Here is a 27,512-nt window from a genome sequence, read left to right as displayed (position 1 = left end):
TTTAGAGGGCTCAGAAGAAGACAGGAAGATGAGGGAAAGTTTGGGACTTCTTAGAGACTGGTTAAATGATTGTGACCAAAATGCTGATCATGATATGGGCAGTAAAGTCCAGGCTGCCAAGGTTTCAGATGGAAACAAGGAACATATTGAGAACTGGAGCAAAGGTCGTGCACATTATGCCTTAGCAAAGAGCTTGGCTGAGTTCTTCTTCCGCCCTAGGGATGTGCAGAAGGTTGAACTTCAAAGTGATGATTTAGGTGGCTGGGCACAGTGGCTCATGCCTGTAATCCCAGCACTTTGGGAAGCCAAGGCAGGTGGATCACTTGAGCGCAGAAGTTTGAGACCAGCCGGGGCAACTTCGTGAATCCCCATCTCTACCAAAAATACAAAAATTAGCCAGGCATGGTGGCATGTACCTGTGGTCCCAGCTACCTGGGAGGCTGAGGTGGGAGGATCACTCTGGAAGGCAGAAGTTGCAGTGAGCTGAGATCATGCCCCTGCACTCTAGCCTGGGTGACAGAGTAAGACCCCATCTCAAAAAAAAAAAAAAAAAAAAAAAAAAAGTGATGATTTAGTCTATCTGTTTGAAGAAACTTCTGAGCAACAAAGCATTCAAGATGTAGCCTGGCTGCTTCTAATAGCCTATGCTCAGATGCAGGAGCAAGGAAATGATGTAAAACTGGAAATTATATTTAAATAAGAAGCTGAGCATAAAAGTTAGAAAAGGTCGCAGGCTGGGCATGTGGTAAAAAAGAGAAGCCCAATAACGGGGAAGGAATTTAGGCAGGCTGCTAAGCAATCAATTGCTAGAGGAATTTGCATAACTAAAAAGGAGTCAAACACTAATAGCCAAGACAATGGAAAAAAGGCCTAGAAGGCATTTTAGAGATCTAACAGGCAGGCTTTCCCATCACAGGCCCTGAGGCCTAGGAGGAAAGAATGGTTTCAGGGGCCAGGGCCCAGCTGCCCTGCACTGCTCCCCACATTCAGGATGCTCCAGCTCCAGTTTCAGCTCAGAGGACTCCAGATATAGCTTGGGCCACAGCTCTGGAGGCCGCAAACCTTAAGACTTGGCAGCTTCCAAGTGGTGTTAAATCTGCAGGTGCACAGAATGCAAGAGTTAAAGAGGTTGGGCAGAATTTCAGAGGATATTCCAATTTCAGAGGATGTATGGAACAGCCTTGGTGTCCAAGTAGGAGCCTGCTACAGGGGTAGAGCCCTCACAGAGAACCTCTACTAGTGCAGTTCAGAGAGGAAATGTGGGGTCAGAGCCCACAGATTCATAGGTAAAAGGAACTTGCCTTGTCTCAGATGACACTTTGAACTTTTGAATTAATGCTGAAATGAGTTAAGATTTTGGGAGATGACTGGGAAGGCATGATTGTATTTTGCAACGTGAGAAGGATATGAGATTTGGGAGCCAGGGTTGGAATGATGTAGTTTGAATAGATGTCACTGTTGAATCTCATGTTGAATTGTAATCCCTATATTGAAGGTAGGGCATGGTGGGAGGTGCTTGGGTCATGGTGGTGGATATCTCACAGTATGGCGCTATCCTCATGATAGTGAGCAGGTTCTCAGGAGATCTGTTCATTTAAAAGTGTATGGCACCTCCCGCCTGTCTTACTCCTGCTTTCACCATGTGAAGTGCCTGCTCCTTCTTTGCCTTCCATCATGAGTAAAAGCTCCTTGAGGCCTCCTTAGAAGCTGAGCAGAGGCTGGTATGAGGCTTCCTGTACATCCTGAAGAATGAGTCAAGTAAACCTCTTTTCTTGATATATTACCCAATCCGAAGTACTTCTTTATAGCAATATAAGAAAGGCCTAACACAGAACACCCTTAAAGACTTCACAAGGAGGATTAGTGTTGGTATTTCTCAGAAAGTACTCTAGCATCCGTACTTCTACTTGCTGTTAGATCAATTTCAAGTCATATCCTAACCAGAAATGTTCTCAGCTTACCGAAAGCTGAGATGGAAATATCCCACCTTTTTGTTGAGCACAGTGATAGAGAACATCATTATATAATACTGAGCTCTTAATTAGAGAAAAAACTTCAGAGTCCTATACACAGAGAGGAAGCTGATCTCAGCTAAAGCATATTTAAGTTTGGACAACTAGAGGTTTTGCTGAAAGTTAAAATATTTAAAAGCAAAAGAAAGGTGTGAAAATTTGTCTTGGAATTATTAAAAATAACTTGATAAAAGAAAACAGTATCATAAACAAGTAGAGAATTAGACAGTGGTGGGGAGACACAGCAGAGGAGTAGCTGACATGAGATAATATAAAAGAAAAGCATGCCTCTCTGAACCTATCCTGCCATATCCAGGGGCTTCTTGACTAAAAATGAATAAACAAATGCCATTTGTCTGAGTAGAAGAGACAATTATCTTGGCCATGCCTAATGAAACATTTCACTACTTCCTTTATGATGCATCATCTGGAAGCATACTTTAGCTCACCATAGAGAAATGCATGTATACATTCTCGTTGTTAGTATGGCTTACTCACTTATAGTTAATAGGCTAATGGGCCTAGATATTTTATATATCTTCATATATGTGTGTGTGTGTGTGTGTGTGTATACAAACATAAATATGTCTGTATATATTCAATATATGTATATATGTACATGTGAACATATTTGTATATATTATATATAGAACATATACCCATATATAATAAATCTACACATATATGTAGATATGTGTGTACATATATAATATACACATATATTTGTGTACATATTATATGAACATATATTAGTGTGTGTATATATGTATATACTATTGAATCACCTCAGGTACTGTTAAAGATGAATTTATTCTGACAGGCTGGTTCTTCCAAGATGCTGCTGTGCAGAGTGGGGAAACAATCTGGAGCACTCATCGAATGTTAATTGAGGTGATATATGTCTATAACCGAGTTCTTGAAACACAATAAGCAATGCACATGTGGTGCCTATTACCGCTACTTAAAATTTAAAATAGAGAATTATGTTTTTTACCAAAGAATATCTAATAATAGCTAACATTTGTTTAATCAACAAATAGTTTTGAGCCCTTATTTTTGTTGGGTTTTTTTTTTTTTTTTGGCCAGGCAGGGTGGGAAGCGGGTTATTTCACTTCCTTTTCCTGTACAAGTTTTATATAATCAAATATTTTAAAGAGTGCTGCTTTACTGTGATCACTGCTGTACCTACTGCTTTCTATGGATTATCTGAGGTAATTATTCCACAATGCTAAGGTGTGGGCTTGAATCCAGATGAAAAAACTGAAACAGACATAAAAATTATGTATTGTTAGTAGCAGAACTGAGATAAGAAGACTGGATTCCCTAACTTAAGAGCCCAAGCTTCTAACCAAGGAATCAGTGATTACTACCTCCGTACAATGCCACTTCAGGCAGAAAGAAGGAGACTTGTAGTAGCTTTGGGTTCCATGGCATATCAATTACAGGAAAATACTATGCATATGGAAGCTCTCTGCAAAAGTTTGTAGCCCATTACTGATACACACTAATATTTTCACACTAACTTGTTGAATTAATCAAATCCCTAAAGGCATAAAGAGACACATACATTTTCAGTGACTAAATAATTTTCTGAACAAGTGAAATCCTTATTCATGTGTTAACAGGTATAAACCAAAATCTGTTTGATATGGATAATTTGTAAATACTTTCTTTTAGTATTGTTTCTCCATGAAGGCATGGCTTTATGAACCTAGATATTGCTTTCTGCAAACTCCTCAGTGTAAAAAAGCAATCCAGAAGACCAGATCATAACTTTGAAGCACAACAATGTCAAATTCATTTTTAAATGAATGAGTAATCAGTCTTTTCTTGTTCTGGACTAAATTGTGCCCTCTCCAAGTTTATACACTGAAGCCCTAACCATAGTACCTCAGAATGTGAGTGTGGAGATAGGCCCTTTAAAGAGATGATTCAGTTAATATTAGGTCTTTAGGGTGAGTTCTAATATAAACTGACTGCTGTCTTTATAAGAAAAAAATTGGACACACAAAGAGACACCAGGGATATGTATGCATAGAGAAAAGTCCATGTGAGGACACAAGCAGAAAGTGGCCAAACTGCAAGCCAAGGAGAGAGGCTTCAGAAAAAAACAACCCTGCTGACACCATGCTCTTAGACTTCCAGCTTCTAGAATTCTAAAATAAATTTCTGTTGTTTAAGCCTCCAAGTCTCTGGTATTTTGTTATGGCAGTCCTAGCAGACAAATATACTTCTTTGCTGTCATTACCCAAAATTAAAATTCCTTATATCTGTACATTTAAAAAATGGATTGATTAATTAGGAAAAGGTAAAGTGAGGGAGGACATGGTGGAAAAGCCATTATATTGACAATTCAATATCATATATGTCAAAGGAATCATTTCCTAGCTAATTGTTTCTCTTTTTTCAACTGGTTTTGAACCAAGGGAATGTTATTTTGTTTAAAAAATACAAATCTTATACAAACAATTTGATAAATCCAGGCTCTCTGAGTGACCAAGTAGATGAGATATCTCTGCACAATTTTATTAAAATCTCTCAACCAAGCCCTTTAAGGTAATCAGAAGCACAACTCTAACAGTTAACTCGAATTTGATTTTTTAACTCTGTTAAAAGAAAAACTTCAGCTGAATTAAATTTAAGGGAGTTGAACTGAACAAATATAGACCAATGGAACAGAACAGAGCTTTCAGAAATAATGCTGCATATCTACAACTATCTGATCTTTGGCAAACCTGACAAAAAGAAGAATTGGGGAAAGGATTCCCTATTTAATAAATGGTGCTGGGAAAACTGGCTAGCCATATGTAGAAAGCTGAAACTGGATCCCTTCCTTACACCTTATACAAAAATTAATTCAAGATGGATTAAAGACTCACGTGTTAGACCTAAAATCATAAAAACCCTAGAAGGAAACATAGGCAATACCATTCAGGACATAGGCATGGGCAAGGACTTCATGTCTAAAACACCAAAAGCAATGACAACAAAAGCCAAAATTGACAAATGGGATCTAATTAAAGAGCTTCTGCACAGCAAAAGAAACTACCATCAGAGTGAACAGGCAACCTACAGAATGGGAGAAAGTTTTTGCAATCTACTCATCTGACAAAGGGCTAATATCCAGAATCTACAAAGAACTCAAAGAAATTTACAAGAAAAAAACAAACAATCCCATCAAAAAGCGAGCGAAGGATATGAACAGACACTTCTCAAAAGAAGACATTTATGCAGCCAAAAGACACATGAAAAAATGCTCATCGTCACTGACCATCCGAGAAATGGAAATCAAAACCACAATGAGATACCATCTCACACCAGTTAGAATGGCCATCATTAAAAAGTCAGGAAACAACAGGTGCTGGAGAGGATGTGGAGAAATAGGAACACTTTTACACTGTTGGTGGGACTGTAAAGTAGTTCAACCACTGCGGAAGACAGTATGGTGATTCCTCAGGGATCTAGAACTAGAAATACCATTTGACCCAGCAATCCCATTACTGGGTATATACCCAAAGGATTATAAAACATGCTGCTATAAAGACACATGCACACGTATGTTTATTGCAGCAGTATTCACAATAGCAAAGACTTGGAACCAACCCAAATGTCCATCAATGATAGACTGGATTAAGAAAATGTGGCACATATATACTGTGGAATACTATGCAGCCATTAAAAAGGATGAGTTCATGTCCTTTGCAGGGACATGGATGAAGCTGGAAACCATCATTCTCAGCAAACTATTGCAAGGACAAAAAAACCAAACACCTCATGTTCTCACTCATAGGTGGGAATTGAACAATGACAACACATGGACACAGGAAGGGGAACATCACACACTGGGGCCTGTTGTGGGGTGGGGGGATGGGGGAGGGATAGCATTAGGAGATATACCTAACGTTAAATGTTGAGTTAATGGGTGCAGCACACCAACATGGCACATGTATACATATGTAACTAACCTGCATGTTGTGCACATGTACCCTAAAACTTAAAGTATAATAAAAAAAAATTCACAAATCAGGCAGCCCCCAGAATCACAGCAGATTCAGAGAGACTCCAGGGGTACCTCGTGGACAGAACAAATTTATAGACAAGAAAAGCAAAGTGATGTACAGAAATTAGAAGTGAAGTACAAAAACAGCTGGATTGGCTACAGCTCGGCATTTGCCTTATTTGAACACAGTTTGAGCATTCAGCAGTGTATGACTGCTTGAAGTACGGCTGTTGAGATTGGCCAAGATTCAGCTACTGTTACAGGCACATACTCCTAAATTAAATTTTCAATCTTATCTACTTAATATGTTAGATTGCAGTTCATCCACAAGGACTCAAATATAGAAGTATGGAGTCCTTCTCGGGCCATATTCAGTTTGCTTTAACAACTCTTACTGTAAATACAGAAGAGCAGGGCACATTAGTATAACCACTATGAAAAACAGTATCGAGATTCCTTAAAAAACTGAAAGTAGAACTACCATTTAATCCAGCAATCCTACTACTGGGTAGCTACTCAAAGTAACTCAGGAATGGAAAACCAAATAAATGTTCTCACTTATAAGTGGGAACTCAACTATGAGAATGCAAAGGCATAAGAATAATTAATGTAAAGGACTTTGGGGACTTGGGGAATGTTGGGGGTATGAGGGATAAAAAACTACATATTGGGTATGGTGTACACTGCTCAGGTGACAGGTACACTAAAATCTCAGAAATCAACACTAAAGAACTTATCCATGTAACCAAAAGCCAACTATATTCCCAAAAGCATGGAAATAAAAATTTTTAAAAATCGGCTGATGTAATTTTGACATAAATTATCAGATTCTCCTGGCAAGTATTTTTAAGGCTTCTTTTTCATAAATTTGTCAAATGAAAATGTAATCTGATTAGAAGAAACCCTTCTAACTGCAACTAAAATAAGCAATACACTGTTGCTGCTGTAATAAGGTAAGCCAAAGGGTGATATGAAAAAACATGTACTCATAATACCCTATGTACAGAATTAGTATTAAAATGCTCATTAAACTTATATGTTTGGAAGAATTTTTAGGATTTCTGGGAATGAAGGAGTATTCCAGTGAGTAACAAACAGCCTAAAATACGGTAGTGACAACCAAAATGAGTAACTGAGGCATAATAAATCTTAAATCATCAAGGTTTATTGAGCCAGCCTGAGGGTGCACCCGGGAAAAACTCAAGTCACAGGCACATGTGGCTGTTTTGTCCAAAGAGGTTCTCCAGAGGTTTAGTATTTGTATATTTTATTTAAAAAGTGGGGAGGAGGGCAGCAGTGAAAGGAATAAAAACATACTGGTAAGACTTAAGTTGGTGTTTGGTAAATCTACTTTTTACATAAGATAAAGTGAACATTTGAAGAAAAGGAAGTAGAGGAAGTGGACATCTCAGGGAGGGATGAAGGAAGGATGAATCTCATTTTGTCTTTGTTCTGTACCTGGCGAGACTTTTGAAAGAGCTGGTTTCTGTCTAGCCCTGAGGGAAGAAAGCCTAATGACAGTTAGCAACGGAGTGGGGATATAACGCATGTCTGATCCCCCATCCCATCATGGTCATGAACTCAGCTTCCAAGGTTTCCATGAGGTTCCCCTTGACAAAGAGAGGGTTGGTTCAGTCATCTGGGGGATAAGAATTTTATTTTTGTTTCTCAGTGGGAAATTTGTAAAGACAAAAAATTTTATTATGTCAAATTTTCTTTCTGGGTGACTTTGAATACAACAATGTCAAAGCAAAATATCTTCTCAAATCTTTATTTTTCAAACTACCTAGGAATTTTATTAGTAAGACTAATTAGATGAATGTCTGTTTTAATATGCAAGTTTCTCTTCTTTCATTATGTTAAAAACTGAATAACATTTGGATTTTAGTGCATCAGAATTAAAAATAAATGTTAGAGATTTTCGTCAGTTTTCAAGTAGATTAGACAATGAATATTTCTCATCTAGAAATGCAACAAAGTAAAATACCAGAATTAGGCTTTCTGAAAAAGGACTTTTTCAGATACCAGACAGCAGTTACAGGATATACACATGAAGGGTCAAAGCAAATGGAAATTGAGAACCAGGTACAACAGGTATCTAAGAAAACTGTGTGGTCAACATATAGAAGAATTAGTTCAGAAGTTCAACTGTGTGGCAAACACCATTACATGAGCAGAGGTTCCAAAATACAAGCCACACAAGGAACACCGCTTACAAAAACCAGAGCAGAGCAGTTAAGAATATAGAGGTGAGGTAGCAAAAAAGATGCAGTTGCCTGAAGGCTGACAGATAATATTGCAGAAAATTTCTCTATCAATTAGTTAGCTAGTGTCTGTTTTGGGTAAATAACAAACCTAGTTTCAGAATTTCCATAAATCAGTACGTGGAGCAGTTACGTAAATCTTGAGCACAAGGACTGTGTCATGTGTTCTATTTAATCCCCAGGGTATATTTAGCAAGGTGCCTATCACGTAGGTAGTGCTCAATAAATGCTTGTTAAGTAAGTGACACAAACCATGAACTTCCTAATGTCATAGTCTGTTATATACCACTGTGCTATTCACAGCCCCAAGCACTGTGCTTGTCACAGCTCAGTGAATATTTGTTGAAGGGATGACAGTGATGGCAGTCTTCAAATATTGTCATGAAAGATTAATTTTGCAAGGTTTTCAGGGTGTCGAGCTGTCCCTAGCCTGCTCTGAAATTATTTACAAGGTTTGTAAATCCCACCCATTCTCATAGTGAGTTTTCAGTTCTTAGTCTCCTATTGAAAAGCTGCTTGTCAAAAATATATTTATCTCTCACTGGCTTTTTAACACTTGGGCTTATTAGCCATGTTTTTTATCAAATAATAAAATTAAATTTTACAGTAACTATTTTCTACCAGTAAATTTTGTTTTCTAATTCACCTGTAATTGCCTTATACTTAAGATTTTTTGGATTCTAAAAGTTGTATTGATTGTAAATTATTTCTTGGATTAGAGAGTAATGCCACTTAGAAAATTAAAACCAGAACTACATTCAAGCACCTTAGACCAAAGTCCAGTTTTAAGGCAGTTCTACAAACTGAGGTTATGAGTCATGGACTCAATTTTCACTTTAACCAGCTAGTTTCACACTCTACCCTTCATCTCAGGCATATTTTTAGCAGCTATATATTGTTTAACATCAATGACTTAAGGTATAAAATGTGAATGTCAGTAGTGAATATCCATTTTCACTAAAGAAAAAAATCAAATTGAAGGTTCCATTGATGTTAGAGCAATAGCTTCATTTAAATAAATGAAGTGCAGCACATACAATGTCTTAAAAGCACATTTATTCTGTTTGCACTGAGCTTGTCAACTTATTGATAGACCTTGGTACCATATGAAATACAGGAGGACTCAGAAGATGGGCAAAATAATTAACGAAAAATGTTTTCTTTTACATAAGTAAATAATGCTATAGATCTTCGCAGTACATTGGAAGCACATTCTCTTTTATATGAAGAAATGAGTAAACCTTGGGAAAGTCATTTTACAAAACTTTGTCTTCTTTGGTGCTGTTTGTTTTACATTCTATAAAACAGTGCATTTTGCTAACTAAAGAATACTAACGCTTCCTTCTTTTTCAAAGATACTAATATTCTCCTAATTACATATTCAACTCACGTGTATGATTATATCCTGCCCAAAGTCTCTAATTAAGATGCTCAACATTATTCCAGTTCCATTATCCTTTAATTCTATATATCATTCTGATTTTTTTCCGTGTCAGGACCTATGAACAGATCTGACAGTGAGACGGGAAAGGCAGGCTGGCTGTATGTAAGTCAGCTTGTCTATGCTGAGAGCATCCTTTGCCAACCTGCACAAGCACGGTTTGGTGAATGTTGGACAATCGCTTGTCAGGCATTACTTTCAGTGTGCAATGAGGCAGAGATGAGCCACTTTGTAATATAAAAACAAATGATTAACTGGCAAATAAGCCCAGAAAGTATTTCAAACCAAACCTGACAATACAGTATAAGTGGCTCAGGTAGGAAAGATAGCACGGCATGTCATATTATAGATTTTAATTAGCAGGTAGAGTGGACTGAAAAGAAACAAAAGGAACTTCCTTCATAAACAAAAGGTTTTGCTACAATGATTGGTTAAGATTTGCTCCCGTTTTGTAAGGCCAACATCTAGGGCACATAATCTAAGTTGTCTGTCTTCTTTCTCTCTTTCTTCCCCCTCCAACTGTTCTTTCCCTCGTACTTTTTCAAATATAGCTAATTGGGGGATGAAGTGGTGGGCACAGGCACAGGGGGCTTAGAAGAAAAAGATTGTGCTATGTATCTGGGTGTTGTGGGTTGGTTGTATTCTGTCTCCCTGCCCCTCACAAAATTCATATATTGATGCATTCATCTTTAATAGTTCCGAATGTGATGGTATTTGGAGATGAGGTCTTTAAAGAGGTAATCAAGTTAAAATGAGGTTAAAAGGGTGGTCCTTTTTCCAATATGACTACTGTCCTTATAAGAAGAGGAAATTTGGAAATGAATACAGAGAGAAGACATGAGAAGACACAGAGAGAATATGGCCAGTGGCAAGCCAAAGGGAAAGTCCTGGAACAGATTCTTCTTCGAGGCCCTCAGGAACCAATCCTGCTGACATCTTGATCTTGGACTGTTAGCCTCCAGAACTGTGAGAAAATAAATTTGTTAGTTAAGCCACCGAGTCTGTGACACCTTTTTTATGGCAGCTCTAGCAAACTCATATACTGTTTTTTTACAGAATTCTTTATTCATCGTCAATGAGGCTGTACAGTTTTTTCCAAGTGAGATTGTCTCCAGCTGAGAGTCAAAGTATGTGCTTCTAATGCAAAAAGCACTGTACCCTGGTGCCTATATTGAACTGTTGAAGGCATTTTACAAGTGAGGCCTGTGTTGAATTTCTGAATATTAGTTATACCCTCATCCTGGTTTAATATCCCTTTGGAAAAAAATCTGGTCATTTAAACTTGCCAGTAACTAAAATGGAGAAGGTATCCACATAGATGACAAAACCTAAACAATTCTTCTGCCTCTAGGGAAGTAACCAAACCAGGAGTGGTTGCTGTGGCAGGTTAAAGATGGTTACAAATTCTTGACCATTCCTACCACCCAGAGATGGAGATCATTTGTGTACTTGCCAAATCTGGCTGAGCCAATAAAATACGATGGAAGTGACATTATGCCAGTTCCAGCCCAGTCTTTCGGAGGACTGGAGGCTTCCATTTCCTCCTTCTTGAATGGCAGTCACCATGTAAGAAATCCAACTCCTCTGAGACTGCCATGCGGTGGGAAGCCCACCCTAGTTTCACAGGGTGAGAAGGGCACGTGGACAAGCCTGAGTTGCCACATATGTGAGAGAAATCTTTGTGGCTCTTGCCACCATCACAGCCATTATCCAAGGACAGGGGAATGACAGGCTGTAGCCAACAGCACAAACTGAGGTCACACATATGGCCCTGCCTTTGTCAGTTCAGGCTACTATAACGAAAGACTTTACACTGGGTGGATTATAAAACAAACATTAATTTCTCACCATTCTGGAGACTGAGAAGTCCAAGATCAAACTGCTGACAGTTTCAGTGTCTGGTGAGGGCCCATTTCTCAGTTCATACTCCCAAGGGCCCTGCCCCCAAATTCCATCACAATGGGAATATGATTTCAACATATAAATTTTGAAGAGACACAAATATTCAGTCCATAATAGGCCCCAGGCAAACCATTTTAGCCAATCCACAGGTGTATGAGTCACCCCAACTAACCCCACCTGACTCTATGAAGCAGAGGTGAGCTACTCTGCATGTTTCTGACCCTCAGACTTGGGAGCAGAGATTTGGAGTACTTTTTTATGCAGAAAAAGGTAATTGAAACAACTTAAATAAGCCATTGAGGCTTTATAAAGATGTATTTAGAAACAGTTTTTATGCCATGTATCTTGAATATAAATAGTTTTGTATCAGAGAAAAAGAAAGCATCTGTGAAACCAGATAAATGTTGACAGATTAGGAGCTCTCAAGTAAGTGAGAATTTTTATTTGATTCAGTTTCACTCTTGGGTGCTACAGTGTTAAATAGAACTTTCAACAGCATTACAGTTCTGTCACTAACTTGGGAACCTCTTTGTAAGGGAAGTTCATTAATGGATCCCTTTGGTCGTTACCACAGCCCTTTGGACCTGGTAGGCAGCTTGGAGATTAGCTAGCTCAACTTTACCCAGCGAAAAGGAAGGCTTAGAGAGTTTAAGTGACTTGCCCAATGTCATAGGACCTATATTTGACTGGGGCAAGATCTCGGATCACCTGACATGCAAGGCAGAGCACAGAATCTGCAATGCAATTTTAATGAAACTTCTAAATTATTAAAGATGATCCTTTTAGTAATTCCCATATTTAAAAATTCTACAAAATTCAACATTAGGATGCACCAAGATCTTCATCTTTGTCCAGCACCTTATTGCCACCATGTGTGTGCATACATATACACACACGTGTGTATGTATATACACACACATACATATATTTCAATATGTACTTGTTCCTAGTTTAACTTTTGCATGTGTATATATAAACATACAAATTGTTATAATATGGACATTTTTTCTGTGCATAATGTATTAGTGTCATGAAGTAGGGTACAAAACTTGGAGAATTTCTGGAAAGAGTTCAATGAAATGGAGATTGGTAAGCTATTAATATAATAAAGGCCACTTGTATCAGGCATTACTGAATGAGAAAGACCTGCCCCATCAGTTTAAACCCAATCTTCAGAGGCTGCCAGCCATGTGCAACCAGAGATGATGTGTTCCACTGTGTAGCTGGAGCTCTGCGGATACTGTGATGAGAGTCAGTCGGGACCTCTGCGCAGAAAGACTGAAACTACTTCCACATTACAGTGAACACAAAAGAACAAAAACCTTATTAAACACAGATTCAGCTCATTATTCTATAAATCTCTCCCTGAAAACGAAGCTAATCCTTTGTCCCCGAATATTAAACACAGCACTGATATTATAGTGAAGATAGAGATAATACCCTCCTTTATGTCTTGGCTGACCCCTGTCATATCAATGAGGAAAACATGTAATTGCTGTGGCTAGTGCCTGTGAATAAGAGGGGCTGCCCACTAGATCTGGAGTCAGATTCCTCTAACTGGTTAGCTACACCACCTTTCCTGAAAAATCTTTCCAGACTGATCTTCACTCAAAAGGCCTTCAGTGCATGTTAATCTGGGGTTTGAAGTTGCAAAGGTCTTGGATGGCAAACGTTATGTTTGTGTTCTTTAGTAATTATATTTGATTGAAAACACATTTGCAACTGGCTCTGCACTCAGATTAGGAACTCCCCAGGGCCAGTGTCAACACCTCAGTAAGGCCCCTCAATTCGCACACGATTGGAGAGTAGCTTAGATTTATGCACATCTGCCTTTTTCCCCAATAAATACATTTGTTCGTGGAAATAACAGAATCTCCTCTATTTCTGATGATGTCATGTGCTTAGACTTTTGCTAAGTACCATTTTTCCCTTTCAGAGAGTTGGATGTGAATGTTTTGTATCAGCAGCTGTCCAGTAAAGTTTAGGACTAACTCAAACCTGGGTCTATTCCCAGACAAAGTTGAAAATGGAAAAAGTGTAATTCTTATAATAATTAGTCATTGCCTTCATCCCTTAAACATAAAAGCAAAGTTTTTGATTGATATTTGGTATAAATTGTGGAAAGGAAAATTAATAACAATCAAGAGACAGAGAAAGAACAACAAAAAAGAAACAAGATAGAATTAACGAATAAGGGCTAGAAAACCAAGATGTTCTTAAACTCTAACTATGCTTATTTTCCTGTTGTCAGCTGCTTTATTACTGCCAAACATTTTCTCCATCGGATTTTTTCCATTAAATATAATTGGCAACACAACACAATAGGACTAGACAGATGAGTCCGATTTTATTCCCTTATCTAAATTCATACTCAATGTTCTAACAGCTGGGCTCATACAAATTAATCAAATAGTGGCTCCAAATTTTTATTTTTTTTCAGATATGAGATGGAAGGCAGCTTGCTGGGAACCAATCATGGGTATTGAAATCACATGTCAGAGTGGGAAAAAATTCCAAATGTCAGAGTGGGAAAAAAAACATTTACGAATGTTGCCTCTCTACCTATAAACCAATAAAGATATAAAACTAAATTCTCCTTGTCAGGCTATTGCCATTTTCACAGATGAATTTTCATTTTATGTTGAATTATATCCTCTATTTTTGATGTTTTTTTAGGAAGAAGGTGACGAGTTAAAACTGCTGGTATTTCATCAACAGATCTAGACATCTTTCAGGTCACAAGCAAAGAACGTAGGATTTTCTTACCCCTCATGGACTAATTTCTGCATAAATTACTGTACATTTTCCAGTCTCAAGGTTACTGTGCTTTTAGACAAATGAGATGAAGTAAAGTGGGAAGAGAAAGGCCTCAGGTCTGTATGTTCAGTGACACTGCACACAGAGTAGCTGTACTCATTCATTCAGTTATCAGTTTCTTCCTATTCATCCAGTTAACCTGGGGCAGATACCTGTGCCATTTTCCCATGTATATATTACCTTTCCCAACTACCTATCTTCGTCTTCTCAGCTATTGTCAGTTTATAAACATCTTATCAGTTTTGAAGGACTATTTTAAAAACAGCCTTTTTATTTAATTATGAAAGACTTTTTTATCATCTGGACTCTTATAATATACAGTCAATAACAATCATTTTTCAATTTTAAAAAAATTCTTAGATGTTGCAAATGATATACTGAAATAATTCGAATAAAATAAAAATGTCAAAAAGAAGATCAAATCCAGAAGCTAAAAATCAATAAACTGAAATGTATAAAGATATAAAAGTTCTCTCTGGAAAGTGTATCACATATCACAAAGTTTCACTTCATTTTTTCTATTGATTTTGTAAAAATTACTGAGAAACTTGAATAATATAAAACTATGCAAAAGTATGAAAAAGTAGTTAACAGAAAAAGAAATTTGTGTAATGAACAAAACATAAATATTACTTTACCTATTAAAAAAGATCTAACTCAAATTGACTTATTGTTTTCATTTGTTGTATTAGTCAAAATCCAAAAGTTGAAAGTATCTACTCTTTCCTGCACCACTAAGCAATATGTTGGGGTGATTAACACCATACAGCTGAACTGCTTGTGTTCATAGTATATTTTCATTATTTATCAGCCACATGACTTTGGCTAAGTGATTTAGCCACTCTACTGTGTTTCAGATCCTTCTCTTTAAAATATGGGGCTGGGTGCGGTGGCTCAGTCTGTAATCCCAGCACTTTGGGAGGCTGAGACGGGAGGATCACCTGAGGTCAGGAGTTCAAGACCAGCCTGGGCAACAACATGGTGAAGCCGCATCTCTACTAAAAATACAAAGAAATTAGCCTGGTGTGGTGATACATGTCTGTAATCCGAGCTGCTTGGGAGGCTGAGGCAGGAGAATCCCTTGAACCCGGTGGGCAGAGGTTGCAGTGAGCTGAGATCCTGCCATTGCACTCCAGTCTGGGCAACAGAATGAGACTCCATCTCACAAAAAATAAATAAATAAAAAATTTAAAAATAAAAATAAAGGCTGGGCACGGTAGCTCATGCCTGTAATCCCAGCACTTTGGGAGGCCGAGGAGGGCGGATCACGAGGTCAGGAGATCGAGAGGCCATCTTGGCTAACATGGTGAAACCCCGTCTCTACTAAAAATACAAAAAATTAGCTGGGCGTGGTGGACACCTGTGGTCCCAGTTACTCGGGAGGCTGAGGCAGGAGAATGGCGTGAACCCTGGAGGCGGAGCTTGTAGTGAGCCAAGATCACGCCACTGCACTCCAGCCTAGGTGACAGAGCGAGACTCCATCTCAAAAAAATAAATAAATAATAAAAAATAAAAATAAAAAAATAAATATGTGTAGCGATATAGTGTCTAAAGCAGCGTGAGGATTAAATGAGTTAATACATGTCAAATGTCAAATATAGCAAGTTGTAAGTGTTTAGCAGTGACCACTCTGGAAAGTTAGCTATTGCTGTCCACTTTGGGAGACAAATTTTGTACAACATATATACAAAAAAAATTAGCAATGTTCATCAACATTTTAAATGACAACACTCCTTTACCTAAGAACTAAACTTCTGAAAACTTACCACATAGATTTGATAGAAAAACAAAAATGAGATAGAAAAGATACAGATTGCAGCTTTCTCATTGCACAATATAGATCTAGTATCATAGCATATAAATGAGAAGAAATGTTTAAGTTGGGACTTTAATATAATGGAAAATTATGCAGACTGAAGCTTTCAAAAAATGTGATAGAACCATCTAAGGATATGAAAAGAGTCCCCAGAGTGTCATTAAGTAAAAGAACAGATGTGTAAGATAGGATATGTGCATGGTCTCTTTTGTGTAAATAGAACGACACATACTACACATAGTGGTATGTGTCTTTTTATTTGGAAGAATAAACAGCAAATTAATCCTGGTTAGCTTTGCAGACAAGTACTAAGGAGGTGACGAAGATTTTCTTTGCATAATTTTATGCCTTTCCTAAGTTTTTGAATTCTCTAATCAGTAAAAGTTTATGCTTCAATTTAAAATCACATGAGATTATCTGGTAGGTGAGATTATAGTCTGCTTTTATTTTATTAATTTTCAATATTAAAATATATATGAGGGCAAAAAGAAATCTACTTAAACTTAAAAATTCTAAAAATGTGTTATATTAGAACTTAAAATTCTAAATTAGAACTTAAAAATTCTAAAAATGTATTATATTAGAACTTAAAATTCTAAATTAGAACTTAAAAATTCTAAAAATGTGTTATATGACAGTACCACATTTATTATTCTCTTTTAGAAACATAATCCAGTCTTTTCAGTTTAAATTTTTATAAACTAAGAATATTATGTAATGTTATATACAAAAAAACTGTATATAAAGTTACATGTAGACTGATTACAACTAAATGGAATATTCATGTTAAAAAATGAATACTGGTTAAAAAAATCATCTTAAGAAATATATAAATATATTCAGAAGATATATGCAAAGTAAAAATTTATTACATTGGAGTAGTGTTTTTTAAATAATTATTACCATAGAAATATGAAAAATTATAGTTATATGTTCATAGAATTTTATTGGTATGTCTAAATTTAAACCAATTCCTAATTAGAAAACCAATTAAGAAGAAGAATGAGGCTATTTTGATAACAAAAACTGAAATCAGACATTTGATGACAGATAAGATCTTATATCAACCTCAGCATTTATGAAATGTATACAAAACATTGGTGGTTTAAACCGAACTTTAACTTTCAGGAATTGTTGTGTTTTATAAAACAGACTTTTAGTTTGTACTCTTCAGATGGGCATTTGGTCAATATTGCAGTCGGGATATTTGCATGTTCACTTCTTCCACTAGCTCATAAGCTCCTTGAAGAGAGCAGCACAGAATTAATGCAAACATGAACTTTGGAGCCATATCCAGGTTTGTATCCCGGTTCCTTCCTTTTCTGGAAGGGGTGTGACCATGACCGGATTATTAACCTCTCTTAGCCTCTCAGCCTCGTGTGAATGGAGGGATATTAAGCCTTTCTCACAAGATTTTCTAAAGCATTAAATGAAATGATATGTTAGTAGAAAAGCAATTAGTTCAAAATAAAGTACATACCCCCAAAATCTCAAAGCCTTTTCCCCTTTAAATATGTTGACATTGTCCCAAAGTCTTTTTAAATTATTAAGCATAGTAGGTATTTAATTCATATTCTCCACATGATAGAATTAAGGGATGGAGACAGCGAGACTCCGTCTCAAAAAAAAAAAAAAAAAAAAAGAATTAAGGGATCCTGTAGAACTTATATCTCTTTTATATTCAAGTGGCATGAAGTGGAGTTATCTTGGATCAATAGCAACAGTAAACTAATTTTTTAAAAACAAAACCCCTATTCCAAAAATTGCTTGGCAATTTGATAAGCTGGCTGAAGATGAGATGGATTGGATGAGAAAAAAAAGATAAACTTTCTGCAAATTTGAAGAGAAATCCAGATGCTCTAGCCAGTGAAACAGTTGTCAATGATTTCGCCATTCATACCCCACCCTTTAATGCATACCATAAAATGACAAAATGGTGTATTTTGTTTTCTTGAAAGCAATTAACTGTAAGTCCTGCTCTGATGTTTATGTTAGATTCCCCAGACTCTAACAGAGGTAATGCTGGAATGGGGAAGGTAAAGAATGTGTAGATATGCTGAGTGTCAGTAGTGAGGGCCACATTTTCAGTAATGATGGTCTCAGTTCCTGCATTCACTGAAGCCAAAGCAAAGAAGTATGCGGGTTGGGAATCACCGGACATAGACAAAGTCTCTTTACTGATTGTTTTCTCAGAAGATTCTCAACTTTTGGTAGTTTTTATAACGATAAAGGAAGTTAAAGAACGCTAATGAACACAACCAAAAATGCAGTTGATTGCATTGTCTTAAGTACAGAAACTAAAGCCTAGAGACTTCACTAAATAGATTTCCTCAACTAAAAACACCACATCCATAGATATCTTTTAAATAAAGATTAGTATCTTCCTTCCTTCCTTCTTTTTTCTTTATTTCTTTCTCTTCTTTCTTTCTTTTTGAGAATGGTTTCTCAGAGCATGGGTGTAGACTTTTATTGTGCTTAATCTCCATATTCAGAACTAATATGCTTATATTGCTATTTTGGACATACATATTCTGTCACCCATGCTGGAGTGGCACAATCATAGCTCACTGCAGCCTTGAATTCCTGGGCTCAAGTGACCCTCCTGCCTCAGCCTCTGGAGTAGCTGGCACTATAGGTGCACACTGTCACACCCAGCTAATTTTTTAAATTTTTGTAGAGACAGGGTCTCACTTTGTTGCCCAGACTTAATTTCTATTTTCCAAGCCAAAAAAAAATGTGTTTATTCTCACTAAAATATCAACTTAAATGTTCTGAAATTATAATTCTGAGTGATTATCTTTCATTAAAATATACAAAATGTGAGACTAAGTAGCAGGAGGCCACATTGCTGTATTAAAGATTACTCTCTTAACATTTTTATGATTGAATGTTTAGGCATAGAAGCTGTCTCTTAATTTATCAAAATAGGTATTATAGTGATCATTCTGTTTGGAACTTCATTTACTCTCTTCTCTAGTAGATTGGCATGCATAAATTATTTTAGCATTAAATCGTAGAATTCAAATGTTTGAAGGTAACCTGAAGATCATCTATCAAAGGACTCAGTTTCAGAAGGAAGAAACTGAGCTCCAAAGAAGGTAATGTTTTACAAGTCAGTGGTGTGGCAGGACAAACACCAGGATCACCTCTCTCTTACTTTCATATTGCATGTTTCCTAATAGCATTATTTTATTTAATTCTTTGAGACAGTCCTTCCAACTCTTTAAAAAGCCTGAAAAAAAAGGTCATAGAGATATAGAATAGCAATATCCCGATGGAAGAAAATTTGGATGTAAGCCTGATTGCATTCACACAATATAAATACATCTTTGGAGAGTTAAACTTTGGAAAACAAATTTTTAACAAAATACATTTTACATTGTTAAACCAGGCCATCCATATAGCTATCAAAATTTAATTAATGCAAGGAAAGCTTTAAAGCAATAACATATTTAAATATATTTCTCTAGAATTATTTGATACAATTTCTACACTAATAGCTCTCTCTTACACAGTACAAAACAAAATTGTTCTTTAAAAAAAGTCATTAGCCTAATTTGTCTCAGAGAAACCTGTGGTATCTGAGAGTTCATTGCTGACTTTTTCTTAGAAATTTCTTTTTAAATTAGGGTTAGGATATTATAGAGTATTAAGAACAATGTACTCATAACGTAAGACTATGTGCTTGGTATTCCTGAGACAGTAGTAGATAGGCACTGTCCAAATATTTAGGATTCTAGATGTTGCCCCTTGCTTTCATTAGATTACAGTCCAGCAGGAAGCCTGACATGTAAATAATGAATTCAGTGAAGTGTCATGTCAGAAGTATGCCCATTGGACAATTAGGTCTAAAATTAGAGAACAGTTGAATATCTCTGTCTTTTAACTTCTCTCAGTTCAATTTTCCTCAACTATAAAATAAGATTAGATTGCATCAATGCTGGACTCTAACCTCAACTCTAATATCTGTTGGTTTTATGAGTAAGTATTTCCAGTTTTACATAAAATTAGTCCAAATCATATTTGACTATATTTAGCTCTTTATACATTAGACAAGTCCCTGTGTGGGCCAATTTTTCATCAGAATAGTTCAGAAGCCTAGTATTATCTTCTTTAAAGGGAATGCTTCCTCCATCTATGACTATATAACCTAATTTATTAGATATTAGGGCTAATATAAACAAGGTCACAGGTATGTTCTCCACCTTTAAGCCAGTCAGTTTCATTTGGTTCACAATTATAAACTTTTTATCAGCCAGCTGACTTACATATGCATGCTCATAGTGTTATAAAAATGACCTTTCAGGAAAGTGAAGATGGATTAATGTCACTCTCTTGCCATTTTCAGCAAAAGCACCGTAAGTCATGTCTCTACTTCCAGACATGTGGAGAGTTCTCCCTGTTGTTGATTTTGTTTGTTCTCCTATTATATATGAAAATGGTACAGAAGAAAAAACTTTGGTGTACATAATTCTCATGACTCTGTTTAGTCTAGAAATTATTTGAGAAACAAGTCATTATGTTAGTCAGTGGAATTCTGTTTCCCCTATGAGTGTACTTTAGAGCAGGCAAATATGCTCTCTAAAATTGATAAGTCCAAAATAGCAATATAAGCATATTACTTCAGAATATGGAGATTAAACACCATAAAAATCTAGACAGTTGAAATTGGTTTAATCTTTGGGGAGTCACTGGGGCTAAATTAAGGTAGAACAATGAAGTTTTACATTTAAATATGAGCCTTCAGTACTGTTTTATTTTAATTGTGTGCTATAATGTAATACAAATTACATTATGACATTGTATGTGCAAACTGACAACAATGTCGAGTAAAGAAGTAGAATTTGACCAATAAAGATAGAAAATAAGAAAAAATACTTGATCTTGCATAAAAGTCACACATGTTAGTCCTTCCTAAATTAGAAAAATAAAAGGGGGGGTGCTGTGTGAGGGAATTTAACTTAAACCCTAATAGAAATTGTTTAAAGGCAGGCACTTAAAATATAAATAAAGAGATGAGAATAGCCCACTATAAACCAGCTTGAGCTATATGAAGGGGAGAAAAACACTGTCATTGATTGTAATGTAATAGGCTATCTCATAATACCTAGAATAATATGAAATCAAGTTTAAGGGACTAAATAATCAGGGAACTCTTAGAAATCTCTACAGCAGAAATTTTTGGATCTTCATTCTACAACAAGCTTGTCTATCCCATGTCCCTTGGCCCGCACACGACCCAGGATGGCTTTAAATGCAGACCATCACACATTTGTAAACTTTCTTATAATATTATGGATTTTTTGTGTGTGACTTTTTTTTTTTTTAGCTCATCAGCTATCATTAATGTTAGTGTATTTTATATGTGGCCCAAGATAATTCTTCTTCCAGTGTGGCCCAAGGAAGCCAAAAGATTGGACACTGCTGCTTTGCAGCCTCACCTTTACCTTGGTTCAGGTATTAACAAGAGTTATTGAGAAAGACAACAAGAGAAAGAGTAAGAGAGAGAGAGAGCACAGAAGGAGCAATGGCACAAGCTTTTACTCAAACCTGCTTAGGATCCAGATTGAAACAAACCAATTTAAGAAGATAAACTGAAAAAATGAGAAAATTTTTAGTGCTATCTAATATTAGATAATATCAACAAATGATTTCTTTAATTTTACAAGATGTTAATAACATCATAGTGGTTACGGTAGACAATGTTTTTATCTTTTGGAGATACATACTGAATTACGTATGGATATGTCATGATATCTGGTATGTGTTTTAAAATAGTGTAGCCCAAATGGAGAAACTAAAAAAATCATAATAGAGAAGAAAAAATAAACTTTAAAAACATGGAAAAATTGTGATGGTTGAATATAGGTGAGTTGTATATAGGGATTAATTATACTATTTTTGTCTATGTTTGCATATTTTAAATTATTTATAATAAAGCATTTTTAAAATCTCAATGAAAATGAGCCCAGATACTAAATAGATAATACAGAAAGATAATGAATGCTAATAAATATCTCACCAAAAACACAAATAAATAGCCTTCATAAAACTGGTTCTGAAACAAAAGCAGGAAGAAATCTGATCAGAACTGGTGGATATGAAAAATCATTTTTAAAATCTAAATCACAAAATCAATAAGCAGGATAAATTCTAGGCTGTAGACCATGTAACACAAAGAAGTAAAATAAATTGCAAGAGAGTATGAAAGAATTAATTTTGTAGGAATTCCAGAGAAATTAAAATTTCAAGAGCAGTTAAGAGACAAGAAAAATAAAATGGGAGGATTTTAAAATTAGACCAAAAAAAGTTCCAACAGAATAAAACGGACAAAATGGCACAAAAACAGTATTTGAGAATATGTACTTAAGAACCATTATAGAAAAGCTAGAGTGAGGACTCACATTGAAACATGATTCAGAATCAAATGATATAAATAAAATGACATGTAGTGGGAAGCTGCAACCATCAAGGATAAAGAGAAAGAAAAATCCTCAGTTAACATACTGCAAAGGTACATTCCTGATTGTATCAGTTAATCATTATTGAATGCATTTTTTATTTTTGTTGTTTTTTTTTAAGTAGTGACTATCAAATAAGGCTTTAAAAAATCATTTATTTCTATAGGAATGAGATATATAGAAATGGGCAGTACAGGTCTAAATAGAGTGGGTTCACAATGCCATGAAGTATCTAGCCTCTTTCTCTTAAAGTATGATTTTAAAAAGAAAAAATAAAGGGTATTTTGATAAAATGTGTAATGCCATTAATAAATTAAATAATTATGTAGAAGTGTCAGAGGCATTGGAACCAGAGTGTGTGACTCCATTTTTAATAGTGGCTGAGTAAAATGAAGCTGAGACTTGCTGGGCTGCATTCCCAGCAAGTCATAGGATGAGTTAAGAGGCCTGCACAAGATACAAGTCCCAAAAACTCTGCTGATAAAACAGGATGCTGTAAAGATGCCAACCCAAAACCTGCGAAACCAAAAAAAAACCAAGATGGCAAGGAAAGTGACCTCTGGTCATTCTCACTGCTCATTACATGCTAGTTATAATGCTTTAGTCTGCTAAAAGATACTCCCACCAGCACCATGAAAGTTTACAAATGCCATGGCAACATCCAGAAGTTACCCTATATGGTCTAAAATGGGGAGGAACACTCAGTTCCATTTCTCACCCCTTTCCAGAAAAGCTTATGAATAATCTACCTCTTGTTTAGCATTTAATCAAGAAATAACCAAAACAATAGCCAACCAGCAGCACTCAGGGCTACTATGTCTATGGAGTAGCCATTATTTTATTCCTTTACCTTAATAAACCTGCTTTCACTTTACTCTGTGGACTTGTGCAAAATTCTTTCTTGTGTGAGATCCAAGAACCCACTCGTGGGGTCTGGGTCAGGACCCCTCTCCAGTAACAGAAGCGAGTGTCATGTTTGGAAAAGAATAGTACTAAAAATATGGTAATAATTATTCATAACATATGTAAGGTGCCTACTGTAGTGTCTGACATATATTTAGCTGTTTAATACATTGCAAAAATTGATAGAATGTTTTTATCCAAATATTTAAAAATACCATAAATAAATTACATTATTTATAAACTTTGACAAATAATTTTCTTAAAAGAAATCACTAAGAAGAGTTGCTCGGCCAGGCGAGGTGGCTCATGCCTGTAATCCCAGCACTTTGGGAGGCCGAGATGAGTGGATCACTTGAGGTCAGGAGTTTGAGATCAGCCTGGCCAACATGGTGAAACCCAGTCTCCACTAAAAATACAATGAAAATTAATCGGGTATGGTTGTGTGCACCTGTAGTTCCAGATATTCAGGAGGCTGAGGCAGAAGAAATCGTTTGAACCCAGGAGACAGAGGTTGCATTGAGCCGAGATCGTGCCACTGCACTCCAACCTGGGGGACAGAGTGAGGCTTCGTCTCAAAAAAAAAAAAAAAAAAAAAAAAAAAAAAAAGGGAGTTGCTCAAAGGCATTTAAAGGAGAAGGTTTTGATTGTGGTAGAGTCTTAACTAAGGCCCAAATGCCATTTTTTCATCTCATGTCATTCCAGCAACCAGCATGGCTTTCTGTTAATAGTATATAATTTATCACAGCTAGACACCATGGTATGGACAATAAGTCTACATTTATTTCCAAGGAATTTGAAGATAAGCACCTTTTTTCTGTTTTTTTTTTTCATTCTGCCTTAACTTTAAGCAAGCATTGAATAGAAAGAATGCTACAAACCCTAAGATTGTAAAAGAACATTGACAAGCAAAGCTTGTCAAAGTTGGTTTTCTTCAATGAATCAGTTTCATTGAGCATTTTTTCTTTTGATTTCTAAAATTTAATACTGGAGTTATCTGAGTGTTAGCAGTGAAGAATCCCTATTAAGTCTGCGGCAACTTGATTCTTGCCTCCTCAGAGGAAATAATTTGGCTGAGGGGCATAAGGCAGAGTGAGAGACTGAGGCAAGTTTGAGAGCAGGAGTAAAAATTTACTGAAAAGTTTTAGAGCAGGAATGAAAGGAAGTAAAGTATATTTGGAAAAAGGCCAAGTGGGCAACTGAGAGATCCTATTGCACTGTTCAGCCCTTGACTCATGGGGTTTTATACATTGGCATGGTTCTGGGGTTTCTGTTTTTCTTCCCTTGATTTTTGTCTTGAGGCAGGCTGTCTGCATATGCAGTGACATGCCAGCACTTGGGAGAGGCCACATGCACAGTGAGTTTACTGAAGTTGTGTTCATGCTCATTTGAGGTTTTGTCCCTCACCAGCTGAGCATTCCTAGAGGAAGGTCATATACTGGTTAAACTCCTCCATTTTGCCTCTTAGTGCACATGCTTAAGCTCTCTTGCCCAACTCCTGAGATCTTATCAGGAAGCTACTGATCACCAGCTTCAGGTGTTTTCCGTCTATTGGGAGACTGCCTTTCCTTGGTGCTGGCTGTGACCAATTACTACTTTTAAGAGAAAGTGTAACAACCCCCTGACCATTACCTGATGGTCAGTGGATATTCTGGGGGGATCGGGGGACATCGTCTGCCTTGCTCATATCTGCCTTGTTACCTACTCCAATAAGAGGTTTCTTTTGTTATTGTTGCTGCTGTTGTTCTGATTACTACTATTGATTTACATTATAAAAGGTTCTTGTGCCACTTTAAACATTATTTTGTAACCTAACACAAACCTTAATCAATAATTGAAACATTTAACTAAGCCATATCTCTAACTCAATTTTTTAACATTTTACTAGATTTTTTAAATTTATGTTTGCAAAACCTATTATGATAATAATGTCAGAGCTCCTTGTTCATATTTGATTATATGTGATAAAAGATTGAATATTTCATGCTTCATATAATCTCTTATGCTGACAGGTTCATGAAGCCCCGGTTTGCAGGCCAAATAAATGGTAATCCAACCAGAGGTTTTAAACAGATACTTCCAATCTCAGACTATCCAATTTTTATATATATGCAAATTACTGTTTTAATGATACAGTAGTGTACTAATACATTATTCTTTTTTTCTTGGCATATTGCTTTCCAGAGTTCATATGATAGAGCAATTTTTACCTATTTATTATGGAAAATAAAAATGATGGTGATAAACTGAATACACTTCAGTTTTAAGTTTACCTTGCAAAATACTAGCAATATTTTCTTAGAAGCTATAATTTAGTTCTAACATAGGAATTAATCCATACATTAAAACTAAAACAAAATATTTAATCTTTTCAGATTTTTGACATTAGAACAGTAACTGTAACAAAAAAATAGCATATTAAGAAAACAGTACATGACTTTCAGTTTCGGCTCTAACATATGACTTGGAAGTTGTCACTCCTGTTCTTACAGCAGGAAAAAATTGGATCAACTGAAAATCAATGAGTTTTCTTGAACCTATCAAAGAACTGAGGTTTCAGTGCAGCTTCTTCAAACATCTAGAGAGACAGAAGCATACAGAGAGTTACAACAGAAGCCACTTCTAAAGCCATAAACTGGTAGAGAAACAGAAATATTAATTGTGATAAATTTCTGCAGGGTAAGTGTGGACAAAAATAAGAGTGAGAAACTCTTGGAGTTGTAGTTGGAAAGGCCCCCCATACTTCTATGGGCTTTACTTCTAGTAACTTCACTGATTTCTTACAGATGTAAAATCCTCTCAGGGCTTTGGTTAGGTAAGGGGATAATAGTCAAAAAATGCACCAACAGCTTCTCCATAACAAAGGCCTACTCTTTAGAGAAAAATACTTTGCCAGAGCCTTATCTCAGCTGGGAAAGGGAAGTCATCAGGTTTAAATCTCCCTGAACCTTCCTGCTCCACCTAGGGAAAAAAAGCCACTATAGTCAACAGAGATTAGGGCTTCAAGGAAAAAGATTAAGAAGGTTGCAACCAGCCAAGAAAGTAAGAAACAGGAGAAGATAAAAGGATACCACTGTAGAAACACTTACGAAGTTCACACCTCCAAGACAGGAGGTTCACATAAAGACTGAGGTTTAATCAGAATATTACAAAACATTCTCCTATTTCTTGCCTTACCATAGCACTAACAAACTTCCACTATTATAATAGCTGATTATAGCTGAAAGAGCTTCTAGCACAGGCTCTACTCTGAGAATAGAACTTAGGGAAACCTAAGTCAAGATGGAGGAGAAAAACAAGAACACTAAGTAATTTGAAGTATCTGACACCTATAGCTACAACACACATTTAACAGTTCAACCAACAGCCAGATTGACAATTGCTATTTAACTCAGTTTCTATTACTTGATACAGTATGTCCTGCTCTCAATAAAAAAATTATAAGACATGCCAAAGGTAAGAAAAAACAGTTTAAAGATACAGAGCAATAATCAGAACCAGAATAATATGACACAGATATTAAAATTACTAGACAAGGAATTTTTAATAACTGTCATTAACATAGTAAGTCCCCTAAACAAGTAGACATCATGTAAGAATAAATGAGTAATGTAAGCAGAAAAAATGATACTCTAAGAAAGAATCAAAAGAAAATTATAAATTATTAGAGGTCCTTTGTGGCTCCATTAGAATTTTAGGATTTCTCTTTTATATTTCTGTGAAGAATGTCATTGGTATTTTGATAGAAATTGCATTGAATCTATAGATTGATTTGGGTAATATGGATATTTTAACAAGGTTAATTCCCTCAATATATGCACGAGATGTCTTTTCATATCTGTTATTAGTATCATCTTCAATTTCTTTATCAATATCTTATAGTTTTTATTGTAAAAAGT

The 27,512-nt window shown here is 36.1% G+C and overlaps 1 long non-coding RNA gene across 1 annotated transcript in view; it reads right to left on the bottom strand.

The window, feature by feature from the left end:
- Nucleotides 1-9,334: 9,334 nt before the first annotated feature.
- LOC115837524 overlaps nt 9,335-27,512 on the bottom strand; it is a 77,323-nt gene continuing 59,145 nt past the window's right edge. The window contains exon 3 of the long non-coding RNA XR_004032537.1: nt 9,335-10,681. This is a non-coding gene — a long non-coding RNA (uncharacterized LOC115837524). The remainder of the gene's footprint in view (nt 10,682-27,512) is intronic.

This window comes from Nomascus leucogenys, chromosome 2 (genome assembly GCF_006542625.1).
Source record: "Nomascus leucogenys isolate Asia chromosome 2, Asia_NLE_v1, whole genome shotgun sequence".
NCBI classification, from domain to species: domain Eukaryota; kingdom Metazoa; phylum Chordata; class Mammalia; order Primates; family Hylobatidae; genus Nomascus; species Nomascus leucogenys.
Note: the sequence above shows the minus strand (reverse complement) of the source record. Positions and strands in the feature narration are given on the sequence as shown.